The sequence below is a fragment of the Furipterus horrens genome, unplaced genomic scaffold (genome assembly GCF_987537825.1).
Source record: "Furipterus horrens unplaced genomic scaffold, mFurHor1.1.pri manual_scaffold_2, whole genome shotgun sequence".
In the NCBI taxonomy this organism is placed as follows: domain Eukaryota; kingdom Metazoa; phylum Chordata; class Mammalia; order Chiroptera; family Furipteridae; genus Furipterus; species Furipterus horrens.
Window position 1 is genome coordinate 132,371,210 of NW_028327172.1, and position 9,335 is coordinate 132,380,544.

Here is a 9,335-nt window from a genome sequence, read left to right on the forward strand (position 1 = left end):
GGTTTTGCCATCAAATCCTCCATGGTCTGGAGGGGCCTGGGCCACCTGCCTGGGCTGTTCCCGAGACTCTGAGAAAAGGTGTCCTGGGTCTCACAGATAGGAGTGCTGCACTCCAAGATGACAACTTTGCAGTAGTTCTCTGCAAACAGAAGGTACATCAGATTCCGATGAAGGCTTTCCTTATTTTATACCCACTGTACCTATTTCTGTCCATGAAAACTGGCTTAATTATATTAATGGGATGTTTCCTTTTCCAGTCTGTAGATAACTAGTTCATTTTACCAGCCACAATTTGCTTTTTCGAAAGATAACATTTTTCATATTTTTAAAGCAAGAAAGATGCTTGTTTAAAATTCACATCAGTAGTTGATAATTGGGTAAATTCTAAAGACTTACATTCAAGTGCTTGAAGAATTACTGCCTAGAAATTCAATTACTAAAAATCTTTGCTCAGAGGTTGCTCAGGCTCATTGAAGATGAAATGATGTATAAACCAATAGTGGCACTTAAATCCCAATCACTTTGAAGACATGCTAAGATATATGGGGGTCTGTCCAGAAAGTATCCTGCCATATAATATGAAAAATAGAGACATTTATTGAACAAGATAAAGACACAAGAAACATTGTACACAGGTCAATGACGCCTCAGTCCCTTTCAAAGTAAACACCTTGGGACCTCACACAGTTCTGCAATTCACCATCAGCTGCCCCATCATTTTTTCCTGAATATCATCAACAGCCTGAAATCTCTTCCCTTTCAAAGGTGATTTTAGTTTGGAAAAAGCCAGAAGTCATAGGGCACTAAATCTGGGGGCTGTAAAGGGGATGAGTTACCTGGATGATTCGATGTTTCACCAAAAAAGTCCACATCAGACATGATGTATGAGTGGGTGTGTTGTCGTGATGAAGCTGCCAATTACCCGTTGCCCATAGTTGCAGCTGTTTTCATCATATTTCCTCTATCATCAAACGAATAACATTGAGGTAGAACTGGAGGGGCATCCTCATAATGGACAACACCTTCCCAATTAAAAAAAAAAAAGTTAACATGATCTTGGTCATGCCGTGACTTTGCTGCTCATTCTCTGGGTGTGGAGAACCAGGCGACTTTCATTGGGATGACTGGCCTTTCATTTCTAGATCACACACATAGTTGTAGACCCACAATTCACCTCCAGTTATGAGCTTCTTAAGGAACTCTAGTTCATTGGTAGCAGTTTGAATCAAGTCATGAGCAAGTGCAGCATGATGTTCCTTCTGCTCTGGTAGCAGAAGCCACAGAATGAATTTTGTCACATGTTTCATGCCAAGATCCTGTATCAAAATCTGAGACAGAGTAGTTTCTGGAACCCCCAGATCAGCTTCCAGTTCTCTCACTGCCAGTGTTCGATCTTTTCTGATTGCAGCTTGTACATGTTCAACATTCTCAGGTGTCCTGTTTGTTGTAGGACTTCTAGAATGGGATCACTTTCAGCAGATTCTCAAGCATCTTTAATGTGTTTGTGTCACACTTTTATTTGCACTGCACTCATTGCATTGTCTCAAAAAGCCTTATGAAGCATTCGAGTGGTTTCTGCAGAGGAATATTATAGCTTAACGCAAAATTTGATGCAGATTCATTGCTCTACCTGCTCAGTCATTTTGAATGCAATGGCCACACGGTACACAAGTCGTCATTGCTCACCCATGCGGACTTCAGTCTACTCTCCTTGGTTGCTAAGTTACACTAATGTTGCACAAATCTTTCTCGTTACATTAACAATGGCTGGCCTTTTTCAGGACAGACCTCCATACAGCTGTGAAGACATGCCACAAGTGGGTTCATTGGCACCAAAAAATGGTATTAAAAAAAAAGATGTCACAGTTTGATGGTATTTTATATCAACCTCTGGAGGAGATAGTAACATAGAACTAGAATACAAAGTATAAGGTCAGCACTAACTATAGACATTTCTAAAGCATGTATGTAACTGTTTAAAACATAATGTAGTGAAAATATTAGAATTTATACAAATTTAGAAATTAAAAAGTAAAGAATATCATTATTTAGTGAATTCATTCAAATGAAAGAAGCTTGAATGATAGGAAACTAAAACTATTAAAAATCTATATACAATAGAAGGTGAATATAAAGTAGCCAACTCTATATTGAACATTTCCAGCTAAAGATTCATACAAATACATATTCACCTTTTAAATTTATATATACATGACATGATGATTCTGGCAAAATAAAGTCAGAGATATTAAAAATATTCTCCAATTTTAAAGATGGTGTGGAATAAGTTTTAACAACATATAGGTATGACACACATTAGTTTATTAATAATTAAGGCATTTTGTATCTAAGTTTGGACAAAACTGTTAGTATTGATTATTTGCTATGATATTTTAAACTTTCAGTCTTTTCAACGTAAGAAAATAGCTGCACACATTTGACTGTTTTCTTTTAAAACACAGGCTTACAAAAAGTAACGATGATTGGTCTCTGTGGTTTCTAGTAAAAAGTTTTCTTACTTTTTCACATAGCATAAAGTATATTCTAATGCAGGATTACATTAAGATCCAGTAGTTTTTAAACAATGTTACCAAATAACTATAGAAATCCCAGTGCAGCAAAGGGGAACAATCTTCATAGTGCACTTTCACCTCCCTGAAGTTGAAGCTACTCCTTTCAGATATCTTTCCACTTCAACATAAAGCAGATTGTTATGGTTTTGTTAGTGTTTTCATTATGTGGCTTTTTAAAAAAAGGTTTTGATGTCTTCCACAGTTCACAGTTCTTTGATGAGACATTTTTTGGAAGTCAAATAATTCAGGGATATTTTGAATTACCAAATGCTCTTTAGTAGACTAAGTTTCTTAATGCAACTGTAATAAGTAAGAATCTACTGCCTTCGCTCTATTATCAGTATATCCTAGAGCCAAAGTAAGATGGTTTTCTTGTTCCCACTTCTACTTACATATTATTTTTAAATGTGAATAATTTCATCATTTATAATTTCTGTTTTGGATTATAGTTCTGATCACCACATTTCTATGACTGCTTGAAGCCAGTTTAAACTATTATATATTCTCCAAATATGCTTTTATGTAGTGACTTTACTAGAAATAACATGACTACACTTCAGCCAAGTGAGATGCATTGTTTTTCTTCCTGTAAACTATCGCAGAGTATAAAACCGCAACCCACCACCTCTCCAAGGTCTTCTATCCTCACCAAATAAGCTATGAGATCACTTCTACTTCTCTTTTCCCAGAAAGTTAAAGCTATATTCACTCTCAAATTCCTGCTGAACAAAACTTGTGCCATTGTTTTATGGTTCTGAGACACATGTGGGTGGGGGACATGAATGCTGTATTTTGATGATGGGCTTTCTGTCTGTAAAGAACCAGAATCACTGCTATCATGTAATTTTTCAGGCAGTTGGCCTGCAGAAGCCAGCTTATTTTCTTTATTTGCCATGTACTGCCCCAACTTCTAGGGGACTGTTTCTTTTTTTAACAAGGGTTTGGAAAAGGATGATGAACTTTCTGTAGTACATCACCGTACGTAGTTTATCTGGGCTCTTCACAGCTTTCCCAGTTGTTCTATTTATGTAGCCAACTGTTTTGTAGATTTCTTAACCTCCTTCATGCTTTGACTAATAATATTAAAGACTCCTTTTCTAGAAAGGTCAATGGAATGATCCCCAGAATTATTACAAAAGTTTCTTTTTTTTTTTTTTTAACATTGTAGGTTTCAAATGTCATAGTCTCTTGAATTCTTGAATACCGGCACCCCCGCCCAGCCCTAGCACTGATGAACTGTGCCTAGAAGCCCAGGGAGTCCCTTGGCCCCTGTGTGAGCCCCACTCGGGGTCATTCAAGTGCGGCTGTCTGCAATTTATTTTAACAGGAAAATAAACCAGTGGTATGCGGGTTCCTTGTCCCCTGAAGACAAATGCAGTGGGTGTGTTTAATTTCATTAACTACAGTGCAGCCAACAACAAAAATGTATCAAATCAGCTTCACACAGCTTACACAGTGGCACTTGAAAAAAATCATTATTGTATTGGGTGTCACACTGGTAACTCTAGAATTTAAGAACAAATATATTATTGATGTTTTTATAACCCTTTGTAAATACACTGATAAAATAATTTATCATCATTTGAAAACATGGTGGGGTCCTGGTGAATATTTTCTCTCCTCTATATAAGGCTTCCTGTTTTCCCATGTACATTTTACGTACTGACCCCTGTGCCATTCTCAACCCTAAACCCTCATCTTTCAGGGTAAAGACAGTGGAGGCTGTCTTTAAACAAACCTGATGAGCATGGGGTCACTTTTTCATTCTGGCCTGACCCTGCTCTTGAGGTAGAATATCAGGCGCAGTGACAGACTCATCTGAAACATGTGCCTGGTCATAGGGAACCCCAGGGGCTGGTGCTGCGAGAGGCCTGAGTGCACCCAGCCCCTCCTGCCACTCCTAACGTGAGAGGAGGGCTTCAGAAACACACAGCGCCACCTTTGCCCTGCTCCCCTCTAAACCCTGCTCAGGAAAGCCAGAGAACCAGTGACCTGGAACACATGCTTTCTGAAGTCTGCAGTAAAGATTCTGCAAAATAACTCTCATTAGGAAGTTCACCAGGTTGGCGTGATTCTCAGTGCGTAACAGACTTCCAGGACAGTCTGCACCCCGTCTGACCATCTGTCTCTTGGTTCTGAGATGCGCTGCGAGGAGACCTCAGTTGTGCTACTGAAGGCCCTGCAGAGTGGCAGCTGCTGCCTCTTCTCCAGTCTGGAGGTGGAGAAGGAAACAACCCATTGGCCTATGAGGGGCAAAGGCACAAGGGCTCACCCTCCTTGCCTGCTGCCACTATCCCTGTGCAGGTACCTTTTACTTCTAGAGTCTGTCTCCATTCCCATCCCGAGGTCATGCCCACAGGAATTAACAGCAAGAAAAGACATCTGTGGACTTGCGTTGAGTCCCCGAACTAGGGATGCAGGTGAGGGATGACAGCAGTTCCAAGGGGGGTTTCTTAGGGAATTTCCAGAGACGCCCTACGGCACTTTCTGCACACGTTAGGACTATTCCCTCACCACCTCCCTGTCACCCCCAGCCACGCACTCCCACACCCCCACTGGCACCCTTTAGATGGTGCCCCCAGGCCCGCACTGCCACCACTGGTGTCCGGAGTGTGGCTGCATGCCACCCTCCCGCTGTGCGCTCCCTGCCTCCCTTCTAGGCCTCTGGAGCCGGTACCTCGGGCTGGAGCGAGTCCACGCGCCCCTTGGCGCTGCATGCCCCCCTCGCCACCCCGCACCCACCCCACCCGCCGTTGGCGTCTGGGTGTAGGCACCAATGGATCCACGCGCGCGGCCGCCCTACCCAGCCTGAACAACTGTAGGTGCCGGCCCCTGGGGTCCTGAGCGCTGGAGCCGCGCAGGCTGGTGGCCGATTGGCCCAGAGTGCGGACCTGGGGCTGGGTAAAGGCTTTGTGAGGTTCAGAGCCCGGGACATGAGCGTGGTGAAAATGACTGAAGGCGAGTACATGCTGCTGCACGTGGAGGCTGCAGGGAAACGCTAGCGCTAGCTCGAGGCAGGCCTTCACGGCTCATCCTGGCGGCAGGGCGGTGGGGTGGGGGTACTTTCCAGCGGTGACAGCTGGGGGTGGGGAGCTGCAGGGAAGCGCCCCTGTCCGTGTCCGGGTCCTTCTGCCTGCCCGTGAAGGGCGTTTTCCCAGGCCCACTTCACTGGCTCCCTGCCTGGGCCACATGCACTGTTAGGGGCTGCACTGGATGCTGCTGAACAAGGCAGGCGCACCCCTTGAGGTCTCTCTCCGCTTGCAGTAGTAGCCTGCGGAGGTGGAAGGCAGGCTAGGAGTGTGAGCCGCCAGGGAGGGCGCTCCAAGTTGTGGGCCGATTTAGCCCTGTGCGGTTGCCTGAGGACCTGCTTTAGCATCCTGGCCTAGCCCAGGCCCACACTTCCGCTGGGGCTGTGGTGCACTGACCCCGACCCCCTTCCCCGCACCCCCACCCCACCCCCGGGCCGCTTACCTGCCCACCTGGGCCTTGCATTCAACAAATTGGTAACTCTTATTACACATTCATTCCAGTTAATGAATGTTCCTCTTGATTCGCAGCAGCACAGATGTACAAAGTTCCTGAAAAATAAGACAGCTGCTGCCACCACTGCTTTGCAGTTGCCTACACGCCTTCACTGTGAATAGCCGCTCAGCTGTAGGGGCTCCAACCTCTCACATAGTTCTGTAACTCCTGTTCTCTACTTGAGGCTGACAAGCATCTGGATGTGGGGTTGCCTGGAGCAGTTTCTTGTTTTCTTTCTCTTAGCAAGAAATTCAGGTCACTAAGCAGATGTTTGCATGAGTAACTGTGGGTTAAAGTACGAAAAGAAGCGCTCTGCAAACAAGCAACAAATAAGGAATCTGAGTAATAGTCATTTGGACACAGTGTGGAGGGAAAAGCCCCAGAGAGATTTAGAAAATGGCCATCGCGCCCCCTCTGCCCAGAGTGCACCTGGCAGTGTAAGGGGTCCTCACAGTCCCACCCTGGGGACCAGGCCCAGAGCGCTGGGGAGAAAGGTCTCAGCTTAGAAAGACAGGCATAACCACATGGAGACAGAAGGCAATGCTGGTGACTGATTGTCAGGTTCATCTGTAGGCACTTAGGCACCCAAGTTTATTGTTATTAGTAATAATAGGCAACTTATTGAATAAAATCAGAGGTTAGCCATTTCTATGTTCAAAGGGAGGAAAAGCTGGCAAGAGTAAATATTGCCTTTGTTTTGCTAGGTGGATCATGGACCCGCTGGGGGCCCAAGTGCTGATTCAGTAGCAGGGCTTGTGGCTTTGATTTATTACAGGAAAAGGACAGGGCAACATTTGCAAAGGCTCCAGGGAAGAAGGCCTCTGGGATCAGGGAGGGCTCCCAAGATTCCTTCCCAGGGGAGCACTTGACTCCCCAGCATGGGCTTTGGGACAAGTGAGAGGCTGCCAGCAGAGACTCAGTGCCCTGAGATTCTGTTGGGGGCCTGTGCTGTGGGCATTTCTTACCTGGCACACAGCCAAGTTCCAGATCTCAGAATGGAAAGCTGGTGTTTAATGCAAGCTACACTGTTTTCCCAAAGCGTTTTAGACACAGGGAGCCCCTCCTAACAGAAGGCAGTGGGAACCCTCCAAAAATCTGAAGTTTCCAGATGCCAGCTGGGCCAGCCTATGGGCAGGCCTTCCTGAGGACAGGGCTGCTAGCTTCCCAGCACTCTGGGTCTCATGTTTGGCCTGGCTGTTTTAAGAATGCTGGGATACAAGGAGGTTAAAATTTACTTAAGTCATTTTATCTGTAGGATTTTATGACAAAGGACTTTTTGCATGATCTGTGTAGAATCAAAAGGGAGTTAATTCTTCACTTACAGCTGGGTTTCACAGAACACAAAATTAATTAACTTAGTCATTTATTGAGTACCATGTGCTCAATAAAAAGGCCCCTAATCTCAACACTTCAGGCCCTTAGAACTTGTCTTATAAAATGCCTCAAGGTTTGGTACTGTAATCACAGTGGACACTTGGGGCTGAAACTGACCTGTCCAATAAGCATTAATGCCCTCATAGTTTGGCAAAATGACACCCTAATTACTTTTTTTCAGAGCATCATATCAAATAGATTAACATTCTCATCTCACTTGACCCACTTGGCAGGAAGAAACCTACATGCTGTGTAAGGGAGAAGATGGGAGAAGAGTTCAGAAGTCATGGAAAGAGAAAGGTGGAAGGGGCTCTGGACAGTTTACTAAACTGTGAATATCAGCAGTAGCGAATGCCCCACTTCCTAAAAGATCTGGATTATAATTTTCTGAAGTTGGGAATGAAAGTTGTTCCATATCAACTCAGGTATAATAATTCTTAGCATTTTTGTATATATATACCTTTGAGAATATGATGATCATGGTAGAATTGGCCCAGGAAAAAGGTATCTATTACTTATAGACAAAATCCTGTTCTATAAGAAGCACTGGTTATGATACTCAAGCTGGAGCCCTATTAGTCACAATACACGTATACTGTGTAATCCTGATCACTTCGCTGTCATAAAATCTTTCTTCAAGCTAACCTGGCTTTGTTCTGTAGCATAAGCCTCTCTCTACCATTTCTGTCCTGTTTGCCTAAGAAAAGATTATTAAGACCTGCTTGTATATGTTTTTCATATATGCTTGCAAAGGGTTATGAAATTTTATCATGATTTTTCTGGAAGTTGAAACTTTTCTAATCTTTCCTTGCATACTGTAGCACAGAGTGCTAGTTACTTTCCAATATCCCATTCTCCCTTCATGAGAATAGGCACCTTGTTTATCTCAGTGAAACCCAGCACCTAAACATGTGTATGGTGTGTGGTGAAAGCTCAGGTATTGAGTGGGTATTGAATGACTAAAATGAATGAATAAATGAGTTTACTCCAGATCATGTAAAACACTGATCATAAAGTCCTCCCAGAAGATATTAAGCCATCAGCAGCAAATGCAAAGTCTCTGTTTCTATCACAAAATCAAATTCTTGCTCAATTCAAATCACATTACTCCTAAGAGTCTCCCTCTGTTCTCCCAGACTTGCTACTGTTATAGGAAAGGGTTTTTTTTTCTTCTTCTTACTGCCCTCCAATGATCTCTTCAAACAAAATATTTTAAAATCTATTTCCCTAATAGTTCTTCCCATTATTTTTTTGGCTTAACAAATTTAAAATTCTTTAATTTTTAAGGTCATGCATTTCTATTTGTGTGTTAACTACAAGCACTAATTTTAAACTTAATCTCAGATATTGTTTCAGGTCTATAAGAATCATTCAAAATGGTATCTAATGGCATTCCTAAAACTTCAGACAATAATATTATTACCACAGAATGGAGTCACTAGATACTAAGGATTTAACTAGATGCTGTTTACTGAAACTGAACTTCGCCGAATCCTTTCCCATTCCACAGTGACCTCCCACATTTCAATATATTGCACATTCTTGTCACCAAACCTTACTTATATCTTTTAAACTATTAAATATTAATCAGCTCTGCTTCCCTGATTTTTGAGGTGATGTTTCTCTCCTGCTATTCTTTTAATGAAGGAGAACACTCCTCTGGTCCTTTCAGCACTTTATGTGATTAAAGGGTTCGTAAATGTTCACACTTCTTGCAATTACGTATTATTTTCTTCTTAATATTTTTTCTTTACTCTTCTCCAAAAGTTGTTGCTATTTTTTGAATATTGGGGCTAACTGATTAACCTCCTCTTCTACTTTTATGACCTGCCTATTTACAGTAGAGCTCCTTGGTTTTCACTCACA

The 9,335-nt window shown here is 42.9% G+C and overlaps 1 pseudogene; it reads right to left on the reverse strand.

Annotated features, from left to right (window-relative positions):
• Positions 1-2,864: 2,864 nt before the first annotated feature.
• Positions 2,865-3,761, reverse strand: LOC150019505 (KATNB1-like protein 1 pseudogene; annotated as a pseudogene).
• Positions 3,762-9,335: the final 5,574 nt, after the last annotated feature.